The sequence below is a fragment of the Crocodylus porosus genome, unplaced genomic scaffold (genome assembly GCF_001723895.1).
Source record: "Crocodylus porosus isolate Cpor-Errol unplaced genomic scaffold, CroPor_comp1, whole genome shotgun sequence".
NCBI lineage: Eukaryota > Metazoa > Chordata > Crocodylia > Crocodylidae > Crocodylus > Crocodylus porosus.
The window spans coordinates 57,160,680-57,176,887 of record NW_017728949.1 but is presented as its reverse complement, the minus strand read 5'-3'; the positions used below and the strand labels follow the sequence as shown (position 1 = coordinate 57,176,887).

General features: G+C 51.9%; 1 pseudogene; it reads right to left on the bottom strand.

Annotated features, from left to right (window-relative positions):
* On the bottom strand, positions 1-8,500 carry LOC109322515 (annotated as a pseudogene).
* Positions 8,501-16,208: the final 7,708 nt, after the last annotated feature.

Here is a 16,208-nt window from a genome sequence, read left to right as displayed (position 1 = left end):
CTAATGTGGCTTCTTCCCTGTGTGGATGATCTGGTGCCGGATCAAGCGGCAGAAGCCGATGAAGCTCTTCCCACACTCTGAGCACTGATGTGGTTTCTCCCTTGTGTGGATGAACTGGTGCTGGGCCAGGTAAGACGAGCAGGTGAAGCTCTTCCCACACACAGAGCACTGATTCGGCTTCTCCCCTGTGTGGATGAGATGGTGTCAGACCAGTTCGGAGAAGCAAACAAAGTTCTTCCCACACTTCGAACACCGATGTGGCTGCTCACCTGTGTGGATGAGCTGGTGCCGGATCAGGTGGGAGGAGCGAGTGAAGCTCTTCCCACACTCCGGGCACTGATGTGGCTTCTCCCTTGTGTGGATGATCTGGTGCCGGATCAAGTGGGAGGAATGAGTGAAGCTCTTCCCACACTCCAAACACCGATGTGGCTTCTCCCCTGTGTGGATGAGCTGGTGTTGGGCCAGTTCAGATGAGCAGGTGAAGCTCTTTCCACACACAGAGCACTGATGTGGCTTCACTTCTGTGTGGATGTGCCGGTGCTTGGTCAGGGTAGATGAGCAGGTGAAGCTCTTCCCACACTCCAAACACTGATGTGGCTTCTCCCCTGTGTGGATGTGCTGGTGTTGGGCCAGGTAAGAGGACTGAGTGAAGCTCTTTCCACACTGCAAGCAATGATATGGCTTCACTCCAGTGTGGATGAGCTGGTGTTGGGCCAGATAGGAAAAGAAGGTAAAGCTCTTTCCACACTCTGAGCACCGATGTGCCTTCTTCTGTTTGTGGATGCACTGGTGCTTGGCCAGGGTAGAGGACTGGGTGAAGCTCTTCCCACACTTTGAGCACCGATGTGCCTTCTGCCCTGGCCGAGCAGCAGTGCACTGACACAAGTGGGAGGATTCGGTATAGCTCTTCCCACATACTGAGCAATGATATGGCTTCTTCTCCATGTGGATGCGCTGGTGCTGGACCAGACCAGAGGAGAAGGTGAAGCTCCTCCCACACTCGGAGCATCGATGTGGCTTCTCAGCTCTGCTCAGCAGCCAGGCACCTCCTGTGTGGGGAAGACAAACCCCAGATTGGTCCCTGCCCTGCAGCAAAGGGCAAACACTGCTATCCCTTCTACTGGGATGGGCCTCAGAGCAGGCCTGGACCTCTGCACTTGTGTGCCCTCAAGTAAACCAGGTCTTCTTTTCAAAACCCCAAGTGCTGGACATGAAGGAGCATCAGGTCCCTGTGCCAGGCTAATGTTCCCTACTTGGTGGAGTTCAGAGCCAGACTCTCAGAGTTTCTGGCCTGGGTCTCAGCCCCATCACCTCAGGCCCTGCTGGAAGAAGCACAGGGGACACACACATTAGGACAGTGCCTGAAAGGGGTTGTTGACTGGCGGTACACATACCCCTAGGGGTACTTGGAAAAGTGCTAGAGGGTACGTGTGGGCAGGTGGGGACAGAGTGCTACCACCCACCACCCTGTGCCGCTGCCTCTCAGGGCAGGGTGGGGGCAGCAGCTCCCCTCTGTAGGCCACACAGGCACCGCCTAGCCAGTAGGACGTGGCCGGGGGCGGAGCTTACACGCAGCAGCCACCACAGCCACCCACCACTGCACGCTGACACTGCTGCATGCAAGCCCCATCCCACTCTGCATCTGCCTGCCACCACCTTCCCTCCTCTGCTTTGCTAGAAGTGCACCCAGAAGGGGTACACTCCTTAAAAAAGGTTGAAACCCCCTGCTCTAATGGAGGAGGAGGGGAGGACTTAAAGCTGTGGCTCTCCTGAGAGGAGTGTGCTTCCTGCCTGCTTCCAGTGCAAGGGTTGGTGCAGAGAATGAACCCATGGAGTTTTCCACTGCTGATGGGTACCACTGCATGTCACACATGTCTGCACCAGGTCTGAGGCCTTAATAAGCCTCAACCTGGACTCTGGTGTAGCAAAACCCCCAGATTTTCTTTTTTTTTTCTTTTAAAATGCATTCCCTCCCCTTTCCCAACCATTTCTGACTTTTCTTTCCCTCTCTATTCCCTATAGGTAAGTATAAGTAAGCCAAGACATAGGATAAGCTTCAGCATTTTATTTTGGTAGCAACTTGTATTTGTTTTGTTTTTTCTCCTTCTTTATATTGTATAATTATTATGTTTATATTGCTTTGTACTGTTCTATATTACTGTTTTACCAGTACTATATAATGTAGGCCTCCATATGTAAGTTACCATAAGTCATGTCAAGTTTCCATTTTGTTTGTCAAGTCTCCATCTTGTGAGTCAAGGGTTACACAACCAGGCCTGGGGACATCTACCCCTCCTATGTAACTTGGTTCCTGAATACATGGGGATGAATAAGGGTACTTGAGAGACAATGGCAGTAGGTCTAAAAATAGTTCCCTCGGAATGACCGAACCATCAACACCAACCACCCTCAGCCTTCAAGAAACAAAAGATGAGGCAACCCACTACTGTGCCAAGGCTGCACATACTCAGTAAGAACACCTGGAGCCCTCTGGGACAGAACTGACATTGCCTGGACAGGCCCTCCCCATAGGAGATCAGAGGTAGTCTGCCCCATAAAAAGGGGTAGTGAAAACTGACTCTTTGGGACGCCCTCTCCATCTGGACCAGCACCATGCCACATTACCTATTCACCCAGAGGCCCTGCCAGCGACTTCTCTCTGGAGAACACCTACTGGACAAGGACCCCTTTCCAGCCTGGATAAGTAGCTATTACCTGCCACCCCCTCTTCAACCAAGGACTTGGACTCTGCTTCTCTTCCTTACCTGGACTCCAGTCCTTCCACTGAGTCTCTTTATCCTGCTGCCGCATGTGTGTAAACTAATACCTTCATGGGTCTGTGTAGTGTGCTGTCTGTTTAATAAAACTGTTATTTTGAAACCCCGAGATGGCTTTTTGTCTGTTTCCTGACTGTTTCCTCCTTGCCACCACTTATCTGCGCCCCCAGTCTCTAAGCTGTCAGCCTGTTTCCTGCCTCAAGATACCAGGTTTCTGCCTCTCTCTCTCTCTCTTTCCTGGCTGTCTCCTCCTTGCCACCACTTATCTGCGCCCCCACCAATATCTCAGCTGTCTGCCTCAGTTTCCAGCCCCAGACAACCTTAAGTAACCCCAAGCCTCAGTTCCTCAGCCACGTTCTCTCTAGTCCACTGGTTCTAATCTCAGTTCTGGCAACTTCCACTCCCTACACTTTAACTCTCTCTCTCTCTCACCTTAACCTTCCCCCAAATATCCCAAGCACACACATATATACCGTGCCATCCAAGTTAGGAACTTACCTATGTGTAGGTGGGTTGTATGTGTGTGAACTGGTGCGTGTGTATGCATCTGTGAATATATGTATTGTGTGTATGATATATGAATTAGTGATCTGAGTGTGCAGGTATGGACAATTGATTTTTGTCTAACTTTTGGGGTGTATAGTGTATGTGCTTGAATTGGTGATAGGTATGCATGTGCCTAGGCTAGTTTGGATGTGTATGTGCCTGAGTTGGTAGTGTGTGCGCGTGTATACATCCAATTGATTTGTGTGTTTGTATATGTGCAAATGTGTCACACCCTCCTGTCTAACAGCTCAATATTGAGATCCTGAGAGTTGGCCTGACCCCACAGGGCAACACTGGTGCTGAGCCTCAGGCTATGTGACACTCAGAGCCACAGAGACAAAGAGCCCAGCCCCAGCCTGCAGCTGCAGTCCGCCCTACCCCACGCAGATCCGGGGTCACGTGCCCATGTGTCCCGAGTTGCAGGTAGCAGTAGGAGCTGCCCCCCGCCCCCCACAAGCCACTCGGGGCTCAGTCCCATCCCCCATGAGTGCCTGCCCTTCCCCCAGTCCTAGCCCAACTCCCTCCCTCCCTCACTGCTGCCTGTGCACCCCCCTGTATCCCTGCTGCAGCCACCCAAAGTCCATGGCCAGGCTGCCTTGTGGCCCAACGACTGCCCTGTGTTTGGGGTGGGGGGGCTAAGCCCTGTTAGTCCCCCTTCCATTGCCTATGGTGGGAACAACACCTGCCTTGACACACTGCAGCATTATATACTGTATTTGAGGTCAGCACCCTGGAATGGCAACATAGGGCAGGACTGCAGTTTCCAGGTCTCCCTGGCACTCTGGCCAACTGCAGACCTGCCCTATTTCTGAGAGGGAAGCCAGGGGAAGTGCACAGCCACACTCACCTGGCAGCAGGTTCTCCAACTCTGAGATTCTCCCACCATCCTCATCACCACAGGCCCAGAGCTCCACCTCTCCTCGCTGGATGCTGCATAGTAAGTCAGGTGTGGGATCTTGATATCCTGTTTAGGGTGGTAGTTAAAGAGGTTTTGTGACTCGGTAGTGGATGCAGAATAACCCACCATGATTTGGGGAACGGATCCAATGAGCTCAAGGTTTTTACTATCGTCTGAATGGACAGGGGAGGATGGGCATTTAGGATGGATGAGAAGGCGCTGCAGAGAGAAGCCTTCATTAAATGATGCACCTGGTCACCCAGGCAGTGGTGGGATGGTCACAGGAAACAAACCACCGAATGCTCCTGGTACAGAAAGGGCACTAAACTGACAGTCACCATGGACAGGTAGGGAGACTCAATGATCTGTGATGTACTAGAGAGCAGAAAGATAAAGCTTTTTCTGTTTTCAAGGTACCAAAATGAAGAGACATTGGACGCCCTTATGGATGGAAAACATTTGTCTTATCAGTGGAATCCCAGGAAAAGGAGTGGGAACGAGCTTTTCTCAGGAAAGAGCTGAAGTGAGGACTCGTGGCAGTGAAAAGAATCTGTGACAGATGGCTGACAAGGAGACTTTTTTTTCTGGGAGAGGCCAGCCTCACCAGGCCACAGGAAAGGATTATTTTATAATAACTGTAGCAACAACTGAGCAATCATGCTATCCAACGGTAGAATCAACCCAGGAGAGGAGATGAGTGCACAGGTTGGCAAATACTGCAGCATTTAACACAACTGCGAGTCATGGAGCTGGGCAAAAGATGGCAGAAAGACACACATTGCACAGCACGTGAAAGCCCATAATGTAGAAATGGTCTACATGGTCTTAGTTGAGCTAGAGAAATCATTTGACCACTTCCTTACAGAATCCTCTGGGGAAAATGGAGGGGAAAGAAAGCATCAGAAAAGACAACTGACCTAGTAGAGAGTGAAGTACCTTGACACTGAGCACATGCCAAAACAAGCCCCCGTATTAGAGATCCTCTGGAAATGAAAACTGGTTTTCACTAGGCCCTGCACCTAGCCCACTTCTTCTTATCACAGTGATGGGCGTGTGATCTGCAAAGGGATTTTAGGAGGAGGACAAGAAAACATTTGAGAATGGCAGACTGAGGTTGAGAGCACAGGTTTTAATGTAAATAAAGCAAAGCCAAAGTCTCTGATCTATGGAGATGGAGATGTTAGGAAGGACTGTGGACAGAAGCTTCCAGTGACCCCGTGATAGAAATACCTGGGATCCACCACATGTACATATATCCTAAGAGGCAGAGATGTAGAAATGCATCATCCATGTGTTGTAGCACCAGAGGCTGATAAGACTTCTGTTAACTTCTGCTGGGTTGTAACCAAAGGAGGAGAAAGGGACTTTAGACATCACAGAACTGGCCATGCTAGGATAGATAAATGTGTTTGGACAGGACACACTAGGCAAGAGAGGGAGGAAATCAGAACCAGCTCTTAGTACATTTATGTACAATGAGTTGGAGACAATATGAACACGCTGAGAAGGCAAAAGGAGATTGTGTTGCCCAGAAACTGATGCATACAGAAGCAACAGGAATTACAACAATGGGGAAGACTCAACTGAAGGAGCATATATCAGTATGAAATGTGAGACAGGCCTGATCACTGACAGAGCAGTGGAGAAGGAGGGAATGTAAACCTCCAGCCCCAAAAGTGCATGAGGACAAGACTTGTCGAAACACAGGGAGAAGACTGCAATGAACTTCAGAGCTCATAAAGGAGAAGCAAGAACCAGAGCTTTACCCAGGGAAACGAGGGCTTGGTAATTCTTCAACATCTGGTCCTGGTAAAGCACCTTGTCTTCATCTTCCAGCAGCTCCCACTCCTTCCATGTGAGATACACTGCCACCTCCTCAAACACCTCCGGGAGCTGCAGTCACAAGCATTACACCATCAGTGCCTCCTGTTCCAGCTCCTTCCAGCCCCCACAGCCCTATTTGCAATCACGCTGTACTACAGCTAATTGCAGGCTTAGCCACGACAGGTAGGGGTGCAAAACTCCCCAGGATTCAGCTGACTTGTGATGTGGATGCAGCTGTAGACACAGGAGCCTGTGTGTCAGCCTTCGCCCAGCTCATCACGTTCTGTCTGCTCGGCCCCTCGAGGCAGCCTGGGCAGCACTTTTAGGGGCAGAGAGTCCCGGCTCCATGCATGCTGACCAGGCCTTCCCCTGGCTCACCGCACTTGGGAGGGGGCTCCTGCAAAATGCAGTTTGGTGTGTTTGCAACCCCCATCACCATAGGCTTGTCTCTCTTTAGGACTCCCTGCTCCCCAAACTTTTTACAGCACCCCTGGCTCCTCCTGGGCTCTGCCCAGCTGTACTCCTTCCCCTAACCGGACCTAGTGCCCTGCTCACCTCCACGGTCTCCCCCTGGTTTTGAGGCCTGCCCTGCTCCTTCTGCACTTCATAGATTTCATAGACATTAGGGCTGGAAGGGACCTCGGGAGATCATCATGAGCCTGGCTCATCTGTCAGGGAGTCCTCCTCCTCCTCCAGTCTCCCTGGGAAAGTCCTCTGCAGCTCCATGATTACAGGCCCCTCCTCAGGAGGCTGCTGCTGGGCTCTCGTCAGGGTTGCAGCACCTGTGGGGCGGGGAAGAGAGTGCACAGGTTAGTCCTGGTGCTGCTGGCACAGGGAAAGCCCTGCTCGTCTCCTGGACTGGCTTGGGATTAAGGCAGATGGAGGCTTCAGCGTGTGGAAGAGTGGGGGAAGGACGACTTAAAGCTGCACAGCTCTTGCTAACAGACCTCCTTGGGCATTAGGCTGGAGATGAACTTCAATAACTCTGTACCAGCGTCAGGTGGTGATCACACCACGTCAGAGCCTGCAGGGAGTAGTTCGAGGGATGTTGGGGCTGTGTCAGCCTCCACATGTTAAGGGAGAGGGAGGGGAAACATACGGTCAGTCTTCTCTAGGGCACATGACATGCTTCCAGAAGCACCGGAGAACAAGAACAGCTGATGTGTTGGAGCACCGACCTCATCAAAGTGTTGTGGCTGAGAGTTTTCTCTGCTGAGGGATGGTGCTTCCTGTTGCTGGAAAGGGGAGAGCCAGCGCTCCTTACCTGTGCCTGGGGAAGGGCCTCGTCTGGGGCACCGGCCTGATGAGCTTTCACCTGCTGACCACTCCCAGGTCTCCTGCGTTTTGGGGGAATCTGCAGCATAGAGGCCTGGTTTAGCTGTACGTGAGCCAGCCATAAGCCACTGGGGAGTCTCACTTCCCCGACACCTGCACCAGCCCCTAACTGGGCACAGAGGGCTCGCGGGGGCGTGAGCGAGGGGGCGAGTTGAACACCGATCGTTAGAACAGCAATTAGATCATGCATTGTTACCACAGCAGCACGACGGTGCCCGAGCAAGACTCAGCCTCTCTCCGCCGGGCGCTGCACACATGCAGCGAGAAAGATCAGGGAGCTGCCCACCCACAGCGATCAGAGCTGGGTCCCAGCCCAGCCACCTCGTTACGAATACTGGGGCCCCGTCATGGGCAGAAGCAGACTCCCCTGCGTGCAGGACAGCCACTCCGGCACCCAGACCCACGCCCAGGCCTCCATCCTGTCCCTCACCTGACTCCTGGTGGGGGGAGCTGCTCTTCGGAGACACCAGGCTGCTTGTCGCAAGGCCCGGGGGGTTCCCTCTCTCCCGACTCCTCCAGAGGGCTGTCCACACGATCGGTCTTTGGTTGCTCCAGCCAGGAATCACCAGGCTCTTGCAATGCCCCTATGTGCTGCATCCTGTCCAAGATCACCTCCTCGACCTTCACGCACACGGTGACCTGGGGATGCGAAATAATGTCACTGGAGAGCCAGGATCTGGAGAGACAGGGCTGGGAGGGAACATCCCCCAAGCACATAAGGAGACAGGGACAGCAGCATCCATGAGCAGGATGAAATGTTCTCACCTGGAGCTCATCCCTTCCCTTCTCCAGCTGAAACCCCTCGGCCACGGCCACGGCCACGGCCTCGGCGCAGGTCTCCACGCCGCGCCCCCACGCCCAGCTCTGCATATCCTGGGGCAGGATGGCCAGGAATTGCTCCAGGATCTGCTCCTTGCTGCGGTGCCGGGGCTCCGGGCAGCGCCGGCAGAGCTCCCGCAGGCGGCCGCAAACCTCCCGCGGCCCCTCGCCTTCCAGGTAGCGGAGGCCCCGGAAGCGCCGACGCCAGGCCTCTGGGGCGGGGAGGTCGTCCCCCGGTGCCGGCTGTGGGGCGTCTGAGGGACTCGGCCTTGGATGGGGGCTGCATCTCTGCACCACCTCCTGCCCCCGATCTCCTGGCGTTGGACTGGCTCTTCCAAAGACTTCAGGGACCCCTGGTCCCGCCCTGGATGACACGAGGGACTTGTGGAGGAGTACGGCTCCTCCAGCTACACCTCCGGCTGCGAAGGGAAGGGCCACGGCTGCCACGGGCTCCAGCACGGCCACCGTCGCCCCCAGCCGGGCTCTCGCTCCCTCTGCGCTCACGCGCGGGTCTGCTGACAGCCTCCGGTCTCCGAAGCCGCCGGGGGGAGAGGGGACAGCGCAGACTTCACCGTGTGACGGGAGACCAGGACCGTGACCCTGTCCCAGGGGCATCCTCGCTTCCCCACCTGCCCAACACAGTGCTGGCTCCAGAAATGCCTTGACCGCAGTTCCCCGCCACCACCCAACCTCCGCCAGGGCTGGCAGCACCTCCGGTGTCTCCCACCTGCCCCAGGCACCTGGCCCCACAGGACTCCTCCGCCATGGCAGGCTGCAATGGGCATTTGGTGCAAATAAAGACACAGGGAAGTGGGGAGGTGCAGGCTGCAGGGCTGAGGCCCAAGAAAGACGTGCAAGCTGCAGAGCGCGCAGGGGGCTCTGGGCTTCTTGCTCGGATAAGGGTCAGGGGGAGGCAGGACTGAGGAGGGGCAGCGATGTCCTTGGCCCGGTGCTGTGCCCACACGGTCCCTGCAGGAGCGCTGGGGCCGAGCTCAAACACCTGAGGGTGGACCTGGGGGACTGTGCCGGGCAAGGGCTGCGATATCAGTGATGCATGGGTGCTGCGGAGATGGGCCAGCAGGGGCCATATGAGGCTGAGCCACGTCCTGTTAGGACATGGCCGTGACCTGGGGGATGCATGGGACACTGCGCGGCGGGGAGGAGGGTGCAGGAGCCATAGCGGCCCATACGCTGATGGAGCCAAGGGCAATGCAGGCCCCAGGGAGGGTGTTGGGGAGCCAGCCCCCTCCCCACTGCCCGTGTCAGGGCAGGCTGGCTAAGTGGGTTGTGGTCCGGCCTCTCCCATCACATCTTTGCATTTCCCCCCTTTCCCTTGCTCAGGGAGTTCCTGTCACAGGACTGTTCACACCAGCGAAAAGTCCCGTCACCCAGTTTCTGGCTGGGGCTCGGGGTAAACGAGAGCCAAGCTTTGGGTGGCACAATGCAATGCCCAGGCTTGGTAACGAGAGCCTGCCAGAGGTGGGGACGTATGTGCACTTCAGGGTGACCCAAAAAGGATTAGGCCTGATAATCCCTTCCAAAACCCAGTTCCTTCTTGGGAGTAACTTGTTTATGACACAGGCTTCAGGGGCTCTCACTTGTCAGGGTGGCAGCGTCAGGTCCAGCAGGCTTTTTAGGGAGAGTCCCCCAATGGCAGAGTTGTGGGCTTAGGGTGCCCCGAAGGGGTTTATGTCCTGTAATCCTAGCTCAAAATAAGACCCGTATTTGGCACAACGCACTCAGCAGGCAGGTACTGAGGGGTGGGTGGCAGCTGGCACCCAAAAACCGAGCATCGGGACCTGCCCAGGCTTCTTCTGGAGAGGCTCTGCGGGGCTGGAGGGGAGCATTTTGGGGAGACCCCACAATCCCAGCCAGATCCCGGGTCTTTTTTCAGGGCCAAGTACATGACACATGACACGATTCTACATTTTTGAGACCATATACGTTTGAATACCGCTTCCAAGACAAACCAGCCCCCCCGCCGAACAAGTGAGACTGATTCAAAAAAAAAAAAAAGTCACAAGGTTATTTTCTTAAACACTATAATGCAGGGAAAGTGAGGGCTGTTTTATGCACAGGAAGGGTGGAGGGGAGGAAGTCAGCTGAGAGGACAAGCATAGACGATATGCAAGAGTGTGCTCCAGGATGGGTTATTAACCTCTTGGAGTAGCCTGTACGGGACAATCATGGAGCCAAAGGGCTTTGTCACGAGCAGAGAGGCCTCAGTATTCACAAAGGGAGATCATTACAGTCTCCGAGCACCTTGCCGCTTAGAAAAATGGTATTTATTTGGTTTTCTGTATTTGCACACACTGAGGTGTGGACACTATACGGACCAAATTCTTCAGGGCATACCCCCGGGGGTACACATACCACAGGCTGAGAAACGGGGTACGTGTGTACCCCAGCACTCTCTCTCTCTCACCCTCTATTCCTCCCAAAACTATGGCAAAAATTTTGGCACGCCGCACATTAAAATTCCCCGGTAACAATTTGGCGTTCAGCCCTCCTAGCTTTGGGCAACATCACCTCTAGCCCGGGTACATACTAGAGTGGTGCACCCCCGGCGTAAAAGGTGGCAACCCTACCCACACCAGATCAGACATCTGTCCTATCACAGCCTTATATACACAGCCCTTCTTCCAACATATAGCACACGTTAGTCTGTAAATATAAAATCCCCGGAAAACTGAGCGTTGGGGTGCTTATTAACATTTTCAGAAGTTAGGGGGTGCTTGCTACTTAAAAAGGCTGAGAAACACTGCTTCAGGGAAGGTGTCTGTCTATTATCGTTAAAGTTAAAACAAGATAAAGAAAGGCGAGCGGTTGGGAGGCAGTCAGTAACATCTCATACTATTTTAGAGATCATCTGGATATGCCAGGGGCACAGCAGTCTGCTGGTTTTCACCGCCTTTGCTCCACCCACAGAACAACTGAAGGATGTCACCAGCAAAGATCATTGCTAAATGCACCTAAAAAAAAAAAAGGTCCCCAGGGCAGTCACAGGCTCACAGCAACATAAATGAACTTTTCTGCAGCGAAACGTGCAGGCAGATGTCGTCTCGGCTGGGGAGCGAATCAAGGCCGTAGCAAAAGCCTGGCTGGGCTGTCCTCCGGGTCCCACGTGCAACGATTTGGGTCCTGCAGCAAATACCGACAAGGAGGAACGAGGAAGAGAACAGGCCTTTAAGGAGAGCACAGGAAGGGCTCCTCCAGCACAGAGCATGTGGCTGCCTCCATCTTCAGTTCTCCTCTCCTCCAGGGACCGTGTTCAAATGCCTCACCCGATGATAAGACATTTCCTTGTAAGGGACCATCTCCAAAGTCTAACCCTCATCACTATGTTTTCCCCCCTTCTTTTTTTTTTAAAAAAAAAATCACCACCACAGTGTAACAACAAAAACTCCCCAACAACAATGATGAATGACAACCTCCCGCCCCCGCCCCGCCCCAAACAATCCAGAACTAGGTCTGTGCGAAATTGCGCCAGGTTTCGTTCCAAAGCTGTTTCAATATGTTTCGACCTTGAAGCAGCGACTTTGAAGTGAAACAAAAGGCTTCAAAATGAAATGAGGACACTCGAAGTGTTTCCAAGCCAGGCTTGCTGCAGCTGAACAGAAACTAAAGAGAGAGGGGAAAGGACTGCTCTCATACTGATATCTAGCTCCCGGTTCGATTCCCCAGCTCTCTGATTGCTTCCCCAGCTCTTCCCGGGGAGCACAGGCCCCCAGTCTGCGTGCAGGGTTTTTGCAGGCTGCTGCTGAAACTGCAGCCTGTTGAAACCCAGCATGCAGATCTGGGGGAACTGAACAGGAGACTGGGGCACAGCCCTGGCCTGTGCCAGCCTCCTCCCGGGGGCGCAGGCCCCCAGATCTGCGCACGGGATGACAGCAGGCTGCCGCTGCCAGCTAGAACCAGCACTGGGTGCAGCCAACGCCGAGTGTGGGAAGCCTGGTGCTGCCGCTGGCCCCAGCCGGCAGCATGCTGTCATCCTACGCACAGATCTGGGGCATGCACCCCCCCAAAGGAGTCTGGCACAGCCCTGCAGCCATGTTGGGGGTGCAGGCCCCTAGATCTGCATGCAGGATGACAGCAAGCCGCTGCTGACAGCAAGTGATACGAGTTTTGCTTCGAACAGTTAGATGCGGGGGTTTCTGGGAAACTGCAACTCAATCTCCTTGAATCACAGCAGGACTCATGCCCTCCAAATGGGCTACCATCCCTGCAATTTTCATCTGAATCAGGCAAGAAATCACAAAGTTATAGGCATTTTCATGATTCCCCAGTATATCCTATGGGTGAAATGTCAAAATAAGTTGCAACCGCAAAGTGGTTTTTTTCTTTTATTTGTTGTAGCCTCCTGTCGGTGCTCGGAAGTGAACTATCAACTTGACGGAGGCTTCAGTCTGTCTCAGAGGTCTTTTCCACTTGTCCAGGAGAGGCTATTACCCTGGACGGCACGTCTGCTGTAAACAGACACTTGTCAGGTGTGTAGCTCACAACCAAGTCACACTTCTGCAGCTTAAATCATCATTCTTTGAATCCTTAAGGTCCAGAGAGTACTAATGCAGGCACCTCTTTAACCAAACTGAGCTTTTCAGAAGCTTGAGGCCTAAAATAGGTGTCACCTCCTTAGGTACTACAATGAATGCAAGATTGTACACCACATTTTTATCTTTGATGCAGGCTAGGCACTTTCCCTTGACAGGTATTTTTGCTCCTGAATAGGCAGTTATGGTTATTATTGTAGGCCTCAGCTTTTTATAATTTTGCTCCAGTAAAAATGTTCACCTGAGCCCCTGTATCCAGTTTGAATGGTATCATTACCCCATGCACTTCCAGTGGCAGGATCCAGTCCTTCTCAGTAGCTCTGCTTGATTCTACTGTATCTATATAATACTGTCCTTCTGGACTCCCTTCAGCCATATGCCCCTGGACATTATGGGCTTGCATGTTGCAACATTCGGCCACGATTATTCTTACCACAATTAAAACAGGGCTTTCTTAATGCAGCACATGGTTTGGAGCCATGCTGCTTGCCCACTGACTGCATGCTTGCCTGTGCTCCATCTCCATCTGCCCCTTGGTAGTAGCTGTGGTAGCTGGGGCAACCTCCATCTGAAGTGGCCTTTTGTGTCTGTCTTTACTAGTATTGCAGGGACACTGCCCTCAGCTGCATTCAGCTCTTTGGCCTGAGCCTTTAGTTTCAGCTGCTCTAGAAATCAGTATCATTTTTTCTAGGGATCGGTTTCCTTTGCGTAGCAGCCTCTCTCTTAATCCATTGTCTGTAATGCCACAAATGATTCTAGCCCCGATCAGAGAACCTGTCACATCCCCCAAAACACAGGCTCTTGCTGAGCCTTTTAAACTGTGATATAGTGCTCTATGCTTTTATCTGGTTTTTGCATGCACATGAAACATTTATGCCTTTCAAAAGTCTCATTGCATTTTGGCACATGATATTCTTCACATTTATTCATTATCTCATTTAACTTTGTGTTTTGGCCTGGAGCAAATGTAAAATTGTTGTACACCTCAAGCACTTCTTCCCTTACCACATGCAAGAAAATGGATGATTTAACTTTACCAGTTCTCTTCTGCTCCTATAGCAGCTCAATACAACTCAAACCTTTGTCTAAACCATCTCCAATTCTCAGCTATATTCCCTGACAATGAAAGGCAAGAAGGGGCTTGCAGTGCCTCCACATCTCTCCGAGCTGATGACACTTCTGCCTTGCAGAGAGGGGACTGTACTCGCAGACGCCTTGCTGAGTGTAGCTCCGAGGCCCTGAATTACCAGCTTTCTGCTAGGGGTAACACTGCAGATCCGTCCAATCTTCCCCATTCACCACTCCTGACACCATCTAATAATTCAGGTCCTGCAGTGAATAAGGACAACTAGGAATGAGGAAGAGAACAGTCCTTTAATGATACCATAGCATGGGGCTCCTCCATCTGGATTTCTCTTACTCCCCAGGGATCAGTGTTCAAATTCCTCACACGATAGGAGGGGTGCAGGTTGTAGCCGTGTCGGTCTAAGGACACAGGCAGACAAGGTTCTTTGGGTAAATCTGATCTCTTTTATTAGATTAACTTAAATATTTGGGGGAAAAAATTGTGTTGTAAGGGACTGTCTCCAAAGTCTAACCACTCATAAAGCAAGCAATGAGAACTGGAGCAGGTATCAACTTGACCTTTAGTTTCCCCTTGGGCATTTATGCCTGAAGAGCAGGAGCAAACTTAAAGCAGGGTCTAATCTTCCTGTTATCTTTCCTCTCCACCAAACCAGGAATTGAGTTACTAGCCAGCCTTCCCCTTCTAAGCTTTCTCAGATCTAACAATAATTTAGCTTTCCTCCCCCTCATGAGTGTACTTCACGTGTGTTGAGAATCATTTTTATGAGTTGATTGGTAGCAGATTGGAGTCATTTTATACAAACTCAGGAGGTCCAATTAACTGGTTACTGTTTTTACAATAAAGAAGCCCTCAGCCCAGTTCCTTATCGTGACAGTAGCTACCACTGCAGTAATTCAGACTTGTGCCAGCATTGGGCAGAGCCTAAAAAGCTCAGTCTGATACCTGGGCCTCTTAGCTGGTATTATACTTTACTTATTTTATTCTGCAAAGCTTTTGGAGGTGCAATCTGCATGACAGGTACTGTGTATGACACATAAAACCAAGTCAGAATTAATAGCTCTGAATTTTAATTAGGAAGCTCTCTATATCTCTTATGTTCCTTGGAGACCGGAGAACAGGTTAAAGCACATGTAAATGGATTTAAAAAAAATAGCTGGAGCAAATACGTTTGCTGCTGTAGGAGTCCATATAGTTAAGTGACTGTAACAAAAACAGACCGAGTTGGAAAAATAGCAACCTCTTTTCTTCCACGAGTACATGCTGTGGCTCTAACAAATTGCATCCCCCAGGTTGCATTTGCTCTAGGCACAGGCAATGAATATTGAAATGCGTTTGTTATACAGTTTGCAGCTTTCAGTTCATTTTGGGTGTTGGTAAGTAGCATCAGATTGACAGCCTGGGAAACCAACGGCCTCCCCTATACCCAAAGGCAAGTGGCCACGCCAGCCTCCCCACTGTGCCCAAACACCACGTCCAGGGGTTGACCTGAAAGGACAGTCAGGTTGCCTGAACTCTGTTCTCCGCTTCTCTGCCAAGTCTCCCTACCTGTGCGTACCTTTTAGTATCTAGTTGTGATTTTAGTTGCAGCCGTGGAGGAGTTAGACTGCGACCCAATGATTATTGGCAAAGATTGAATTAAATGGCAATTTTTCCATTGGCCTTTGGTGAGGCACAACGAGAACAAAGCTCTAGCATAGCCCTAGCTCAGATTTCCTTCTAATGTCTAATCTTCCGTAGCTAGACATCATCCCGAGGATCATTTAGCTGCAAGATTAACTGTCATAAGAAAGCCCCGAGAGCAAAAGACATCTGCGTCAAGGCACCAGAGGAAAATAAGAACTGGCATTAACGTAGTCTCACGCGGAGCCTTCATTAGAAGGTACGCTGCCGACCCAGCCCCCATTCAAGCAAATCTTTACTAAATGTTCAGTGACAGTGCAAATGTCTCCCAGCTCCAGGTGGCACCAATATGGTTCGTTAGGGTTGTTGCTCCTCTTTCAAACAAGGTTCTTTGGGTAAAGGTGATATCTTTTATTAGACCAACTTAAATAGTTGGAACTTTTTTTTTTCCCCCCTTAGCAGGGTTTTGGGTTTAAAAACCCTTCAACAGGCGGAGGAAGCATCTGCAGCTGGTATGCGCTCCTCCTGGATGGAATAGATGGATGGAGAGACACGCCTGGACCAGGGGTTAGCGAGGAGTTAGTTAGAGTACTTCTGGAGAGGCTGGACGTGTTCAAGTCCGCTGGTCTGGACGATCTTCACCCTAGGGCTCTACAGGAACTGGCCGAGGTCATTGCGGGACCCCTGGCGCGGCTCTATGAGCACTCGTGGTGCTCTGGCGAGGTGCCGGAGGACTGGAAGAGGGCCAATGT